Source organism: Sitodiplosis mosellana, unplaced genomic scaffold, assembly GCF_009176505.1.
Source record: "Sitodiplosis mosellana isolate CC-2019 unplaced genomic scaffold, AAFC_SMos_1.0 Smas_scaffold_6226, whole genome shotgun sequence".
NCBI classification, from domain to species: domain Eukaryota; kingdom Metazoa; phylum Arthropoda; class Insecta; order Diptera; family Cecidomyiidae; genus Sitodiplosis; species Sitodiplosis mosellana.
The window spans coordinates 7,535,306-7,543,694 of record NW_022601467.1 but is presented as its reverse complement, the minus strand read 5'-3'; positions in this window follow the sequence as shown (position 1 = coordinate 7,543,694).

Here is an 8,389-nt window from a genome sequence, read left to right as displayed (position 1 = left end):
AGAGAGAGAGAGAGAGAGAGAGAGAGAGAGAGAGAGAGAGAGAGAGAGGGAGAAGTGGAGAGAATTTCACAAGTTGGCCGCATTCAATGGGAACCTTTAGCGATTTTATCAACTTTTGAACTCGTTCTTTCCTACATTCTAACATTATTACATTTGATTGAACAATCACACATAGCAGGGCATTACGCTTCGTTTGCTCTTCCTCTGCCGGAGCACTCTATCACATTCTCGCCACTTGTTCGCCCTTTCCAAAAATCTCTCTTGCGTCCGTTCTTGCTATGGCGCACATTTTCGGAAGTTTTTATTCTACAAACACCTTGTTTGTATCCATTTGTTGGCTCGTTGGCCGGAACTTTAGTCAAAAAAGTTTGGCCACTGAAATTCACATCCAACTCTCACTCTTGTCGAAAACCTCAACATTAACCCTCCCCCAATCCCCTTTTTAAATGGAATTAAATGAAAAAAAAAGTTTCCGCTTGCAATTTGCAATAATTTGATTGTGATTGTTCACGAATTTGTTCTTTCGCTTCACAATTGTGTTGAATGCTTCACGCATTCATCTATTCCGTTCGATCGAAGCATTTTAATTCATTTGAAACATCTAAACGCTGGCAAATTGAACCGAATGTTCAACTATTCAGCTAGAAAAACGTTCAATCGAGGACAAATGCAGTTTTAACTAATTTCATTTTTTATTTAATGCATACCCGCAAATTGAATCGATTCAGTGCAATGCTCATCGCTTTTTTTCACTCGTTCGCATAAATGAATTCTGGCCAAGGCAGCAAGAAAACGAGGAAAAAAAACGAAAGCGACATTCCCAATGAAAAGCGTTATTGATTCTGGACTATCATAAGCAAATGGGCTACCGAAAATTTTTCCCAGTGATTGCATTTGTTACACGTTTTCGCACACATACATGGTCGCAGTCACGTGGAGACACAGAGTGAACATCGCACACACGCTCAAATGCCAAGCCGAAAAAAGGGCAGCAAATTCACGTATATTAACTCACTTCTAACCCGTTTAAATTTTGCATGAAATCACAAAGCGCACACAAAATGCTCCAGAGCTCGTTAATAATTCACATCGCACTTTGAACATGTAACCGAACATTTTAGTGCAACGCCACATAAATTTACGAACTAGAAAATTTGTGTGCGAAAACTTTTTTGCCCGCTCCCGATTCTTCGTTTCATCTTTCAGTTGCTCGACCTAATTTTGTCTTCCCATTCTCGGCACGACGACAATTGAGCACAGCATAGCACCGCACACACACATTCACTCGAAACACTAACCCAAAACCGTACAAAATGAATCTCATGAAGTCTCTTTCTCTGTCTCTACACCACACATATGCACATTTACTCACAAAGTGGCAGAGTGGGGGAGAAAGAGAAAGAGAGAGAGAGAGAGAGAGAATAAAATAGTCCAAACAGAAGAAGAATCTGCATGAGACTGTAAGCAATAACCGCACTACGCCACATAAGAATTTAATAAAATTAAATTCATGACACGCTTCTAAAAGCAAGGAGAGTAAAAAAAAATAGCGCAACAAAAAGCATTTTGATGAACTACAAAGTGGTATTAGAAGCAACAGTCATCGGCAAAAGGGAAAAGGAAAAGACAGAGAGATAGATTTGGTACAGTGCGCACTGACGCATACACGCGCTCACACTATGTGCATACTCAATATTCCGTACACACGCCAATTTTCACTTTATGTGCTGGCATCCAGAAACACAAATGATTTTTGTTTTGCAACTAAATAATTCAACTAGGCTGGTGCAAGTGATTTAACTCGGATGTGTGATGTGCATTTTTTTCATGTTAAAATGATATTTGAACGGCCTTTGAATGACGGAAATACACAATCAGAGATAGAGGATGTTCTTGTCCATTTGATGTTCCTCGTTGCCGTTATTATTGTTGTCGAATGGTTAAATTGCGTTCTAGACGAGATTACAGCCTCGAGTGTTGTGTGGTGAGGAGGCACGACAGCAGACACAGTCATAAAATGGACGCGAATAATGTGTCACCGGCAGATGGACTGATATCACCATAGATTTTGATTTCATTGTTATCACGGACTGTTCACACGCATACCGATCGCATGCGGCATCGAAAATCTCCCCACATACACACACAAACATCCACAGTAGGTGTGTGTGTAGAGCCACTAAATCGACAATTACCACTCACTAGCAAGCCTAGCCTGTATTTATTGGTTGGTAAACACCATACCTATTATAAAGCCAATGCATTTGTTTCACTGGCCGCTGTCGCCATCAGTTTTCGGGGAGGTGCCACTCAATCTGCGGGTTTTTATTCAAAATTTGATTGGAATTTAATTGGGCGTCTCATTTTGAACAGACTTTTATCAATGATTGTTGTAGGTGAAGTGAGTAATAGGTAGAGAGAGGGAGAGAGAGAGAAGAGTTGCCGAATAAATATTGAAATGGAGAGATATATTTAATTCACGAATGCGGAGATTGTGTGTATGTGTTTGGGTGCGACTTAAGAGTTGATAGTTGGTCTTTTCATTTTATTACTTATTTGCATACTTTTCGAATCGTCCCCATCCGATGGTAGTCAGATTTCAGTCGTCTTGAGTACATACCAGCCGGATCCCCATGGCAAAAGGAAAATATGTAGCAACCGAATGTATATGAATATATATGTGCGAACGGCAAAGCAAACTGAAATGACATAATGTAATTTGCTGAAGATGGATAAAAAAGGTTCAATTTTCAAAATTGTATACGTCACATCTATTCCATCGAACGGTGACTGTACATTGTACAACTGTGCAACGGTAAATAGAATTGCCACAGCACACACGAAACATATCACATGAACCTCACTCTTATGAGTTGAAGGGGTGCACAATATTTTTCTCGTTTTTATTCCATCGCAAATTCCATCGTTTTCTCACTTGGATCACATATTCTCTTTACCCATCGTTTCGGTGAACTCGGAATTGAAGGCGAATATTTTTGTCAAGTGAACGAGCGAAACAGGAAAAGAATGAATATCCATCAAAAAGGTTTGATACTTCATATGCGCAGGTAAATATGTTTTTCTTTAAACAATTTCGTTGCGATTCCGCATCAATATCAATTTTTGAAAACATTTATTGATACAAACTACCCTGGAAAATTCATGGGATAAAGGCAGGTCTTATATGACAATAAAACTGATTCGAGTATATTCGGTACCGGGCTGCGTATAAAGTAGAGAGCGCTATTGGGTAAAGCTAAAGGCAACAGCTAGTGAATTGAAGTCAAAACGATCTTAAATCGTGGCATTCATATAAATTTGATTGTCGATTTGTTCATCATTGGAATGAATTTCATTCTGATTGAATTGACCCTTTGATTTTTCACTTGCAAAATATGTGAATTTACGTTGGCTTTGACTTAATATCATCATAACAAAGGCAGAAACTACCTACAGCGAACAAGTCGTTCATTTTATTCCCCTATCTCCCGCATAGTCACATACATTATGCTCACTATTTGTGCACACGTCTTGGATATGCATAGGTTTCCTCAATTGTGAGCGTCACAATTGAAAACAATGACAATGATGATGATGATAATATGAAGAAAGAGCAATCAGCCTTTATATTGAAGGCAAATACATAGGTTTTCGCCGCCTTTTTTTGCACTTGTCACCCGCGTACGAGTCAACTTAAAAGCTTTTATGTGCACATCTATATGTTATGTGCGTGAGCGCACCCGCGCGTGAGCAAATCAATAATTATAATTTTGTCGAGTGAAACATGTAGAATAAAGTTTGAATTTTGTGAACGTGATGCATATTAGACTGTCCCAAATTTTTGTTGAGGTCGAAAATTCCATACTCAGAGTGGGTTTCTGACAACTCCTATTTTATTTTTTCGTAGCCCTTTCACATAAATGGCTGGAGCCGGGCTAGAACAACGACCTCCAAATATTTTGGAACAGTCTAATGCATATGAAAGTTTTTCGGAGGCATACTTTTCTGTACATAGTCAGATGCGCCAACATCATATGAGTTTTCACTGTTTTTATTTAATTTTTGAAGCACTTTGTTTGATATGAACAATTTGTTTGTGTTTGAGCATTTCTTGACTTTTCAAATTTTCCTTCATATTTTCGATGAAGTTGTGCGCGCTTCCGCTGATAACTGAAAACTAGAAAACCAAAACCTCTTCCTTCGTCGCTCACACTCATTGACTTACTTTACTTCCATCTCAGCCGAACGTAGCACACAATCTGTGCATTCTATTTCACATTCATTCATATGCATGCAACTTTCTTCGAAGTTTAATAAATCAAATTGATTTTGCAAAAGTCAAATACACACGCAAAGCAGCAAAAAAAAAGATTTTACAAATAAGACTCACTCACTCAATAAGAGCAATCTCGTTCAAAACGCAACGAAGACAAAATCATGAATAAAAATTCTTCGTTCTCACCGAGCAGAAATACGGATGGCATTTTATTTCGTATCAATTCAAGTTCTAACAATGTATGAGTTTGGTTGCATGGATCGAATCAATTTTGCAATGTTGTCGATCGAGTGGGTGGATTATGTTGTTCAAAAGTTGAATTTAAGAATTTGATATTAACGTAACTGGTTTGCGTCAGAAAATGCCTCAAATTTCAGTTAACTGTAGTAATGTGAAATAACACAACATCGAATTAAAATCAATTACTAACCCGATTCACCCAGACAAAACATTCAAAATAATTGGAATATGAATTTTGAATTATGTACAGACTATTCGTTATTAGGGCAATAAGTTTACGGGATGCTTGGCAGTTGTAAGCTAAATATACTTTCAGGTATTTCTAAAAATAAATAGGAAGAATTGAAAGATATTTTTTTTAATTGAAAACATCCCGAGATATGACTGCAAGTTGAAGGGAAAAAAAATGTTTTCTTGGTCGAAATAATAATCAACCTCATCGCCACACCGAATTTATGAACATACTTTTTACTTGATACTACGAAGCAAAAGCATTCTTCATTTCATTTTCTCGTGCGATGAAAACAATGCGGCAAGTTTAGTCATTTGATGCTTAAAGCTTTATTTATTCAATTTACTATTGGTGTAATTTACTTCGAAGCATCCACCTCACTACGCTTATAACATTCCAGGTACATCTTTTTGTTATCATTTCAATTAAATTTTCATGTTGCGTGCTCCACGCTTTTCGCTTTCGCTGCCATTGATGTGTCGTTGTATTTTTTTTTTTTACTTACAATTTGATTTCCAGCTGTAAATGCAACACAGTAATTTATTACGTGACTAATTTTTTTAAATGATTTTTCTTCTTCCCATGAGAGAGATAGTGAACGACGCAACATTGTTGATTGAGTTTCAGTCGCTTTTTGGCAGCGAGTGTAGAGTGACAGAGAGAGAGACCGAGTGAGAGAGAGAGGAAAAATGGGCAAAATAGAAAAACCAACACAATGACTTGCATAAATATCACAAAGTTCCGACGTTTGTTCCATTTCAAGTAACGTGGGAGAAAGATAAAGTGAAGAAGAGAGAAAGAGAGAGAGAGAGAGCGCGCGGGTACGAAACATCATTTGATCATATTACAACGAAAATTATTGCAACTTTTTGTGGGGTATACTTGAAATTGGAACTGAAACATATAATTTGTGTGTAATTTTGATTTTTCGCTCAGATGCCATCACATTGCGCTTCAAATTTGAATACATAAAAAATCGATTGAATGAGAATTGATATACTCCTTTTTTATATCTCACTCTCTTTTTCTTCTTGATATACGATGTTGGTCAATTCAAAAGACAGTTTTTTTTATGATCGAAATTCTTTTGTGGCTTCAATAGCTTTGTGGTTTTTTTTAACTTCTCGTCTATTTGTAAGTATATACTTACAGTCTATATAGACTGCAATTCTGAAGATTAAGTTTCCGTGGCCATCAGAACATCACTTTCTTTTTGTTATCAACGTGGAATATACATACAATGTTGTATTTCATCAACAAACTCTTTATCGGCACATCGAATCAACTTTTTCGTTTATTACTTCGTTTCAAACTCCTGCATCTATCGAGAGAGTAAAAAGAAATAGAGAGAGAGCTATTTCTTCTATAATTCTTTCAATTCTTTTCGTTTGAAAGTTACGTTGGATGAAATTCGTTGTGAGTCATTCAAAGACAAGAATGTTCCATCGATGAGCTACACTACCGTGCAAAAGTTTGGAACCACTAGGTATTTTTCATACAAATTGACCATTTTTGGTGGACTCATTAACATATTTCGGAAACACCTGCACTCTTGATATTTTGTGCATAGTTTCTACAACGTTTTAATAGTAAATCACAGAGGTTTCATCAAAAAATATTCACGTATTTAAAAAATATATCAATTTGAATTTGATCTGTTTTAATTTTCATACAAATTTGATCATTTTTCACACAGTACAAATTCAAATTGCTATATTTTTGAAATTCATGAATATTTTTTGATGAAACCTCTGTGATTTACTATTGAAACGTTGTAGAAATTATGCACAAAATATCAAGAGTGCAGGTGTTTCCGAAATATGTTAATGAGTCCACCAAAAATGGTCAATTTGTATGAAAAATACCTAGTGGTTCCAAACTTTTGCACGGTAGTGTAGTTTCCATGTTTTTTTTTTCATTTTTCATTTTTCATGATTTTTTTTTCAACTGATATGTCCTTAAGAAACCCGTTAATCGAAATAAAAATGAGACTGAAAGAAAGATTTGGGCCAAAAGTAAAAAAAAAACGGTTGACTGTATTGAAACAATTTCGTTAATTATGATGATACGGCAACACAATTTATATCTATTTGACACAGAACAAACATACCAAGATCGTGTCATCTCATTTGTGTACGAATTGGGATGTAATAAGGTACTAAGAATTGGGACATGGTTCGTGTGGCCAGTGTATTTGTCTTGATATCGAGATATTACATTATACTTAGCCTGGAAGTTTTTCGTCAGTCGTCGTCGTCCTCGACTCCATTCTGTTTCGTTGTGTATATTTTGGTGTCGGAAGATGTGTTGTACAACTTTCGGTTCGTTTCTTTTTGTCTTGTGCCCATTCTTCTGTGGCACTCTTTCTTTTGGCACAAGCACAATGATCTCGCTGGCACATCCACACACATACACGCCACAGACACACGAATATGTATATTCTTCACAGCATCTTCCGTCTTTTAGTTGTGCGTTTAACTTTTATGTAGGAGCTTTTTCGATTTGCGATAATTCACTTTGGAAACTTTTCTGTAGGATGATGATGCTTCAGACATTACGGCTTTGCTTCAAATATCGTTTTTTGCCTCTCTTTGTCCGCCCATTCCACCGCGCCGCACCACAATACAACACTGCACAAAACAAAAATAATGAAAAATCAATATTTTGATTTGTACAACGAATTAAGGCGATCCCCACTTGATGCAAGAGTACGAGAGACAGACGGAGAGAAGAAATGAAAGAGAAACCGACCATGCTTACAATTCGCCGAGTGAATGAAGGAGCAGAAAATGTATGCTTTTGCGGTAACCATATTCCGAACACATAAAAAAAGTTTCCAATATGGTTCACCGTTAAACAAATTGCTGTTGTGAGAGTTTCATCTGATGGCCGCATTTTCAAACGTTTCTTTCTGTCAATTGGTTTGCGTTGCGGCTTCACTATACACTCACTCACTCACTCACAAAATCTCATTCAATCGCAAATAGAAAGTTAGGCAAATGCAAATAAACAATGAATGGAAAGAAACCATGTAGAAAAACAGTTGGATCACTTGAGCGATTTTATCGGTGAATGATTTTACTGTGTATCGCTTTTTCTTTGGTTTTAATGGAGGCACGTCGTTTGATTTCGATGCTCGTCTATACTTTTCGATGGAATGATGTGTTTTTTTTAAATTGAAATCAACACGCAAACCACCCCCAATTCAAACGGCCATGTTGCATCGATTTTTCGTTGAAGGTGAGATGCATATCAAGAAATCTATCTGATTTGACTACGTGACTCAGTCACTCCCATTCCCCGCTCTCGCCTTTCGTCAACGTGTTCCGACACCGTCATCGTGGTCGTCATCACCGTTGTCGTCGTTTGTTGCGTTCGATTTCGTGTCCATACACTGTTCAATGTACGCATTGTACTCTGAAAAGCCGAATTGAGTGTGCTATCCGCAAATTAACAGTGTATGTTGATTGTAATTTAATGCCCACGTAAAATACTCATGTTTCGGCCATAGCCCATTGTCAAATTATTGTTCCATTTTCGCATTTCGCCGCATTTCTAGTCTAACAATTTCAAGTCTTTAATTTTCTTCTGCCTTTTTAGCCCATTTTCGGTGTTTGATGAGCTGGAAAATCTAGACCAGA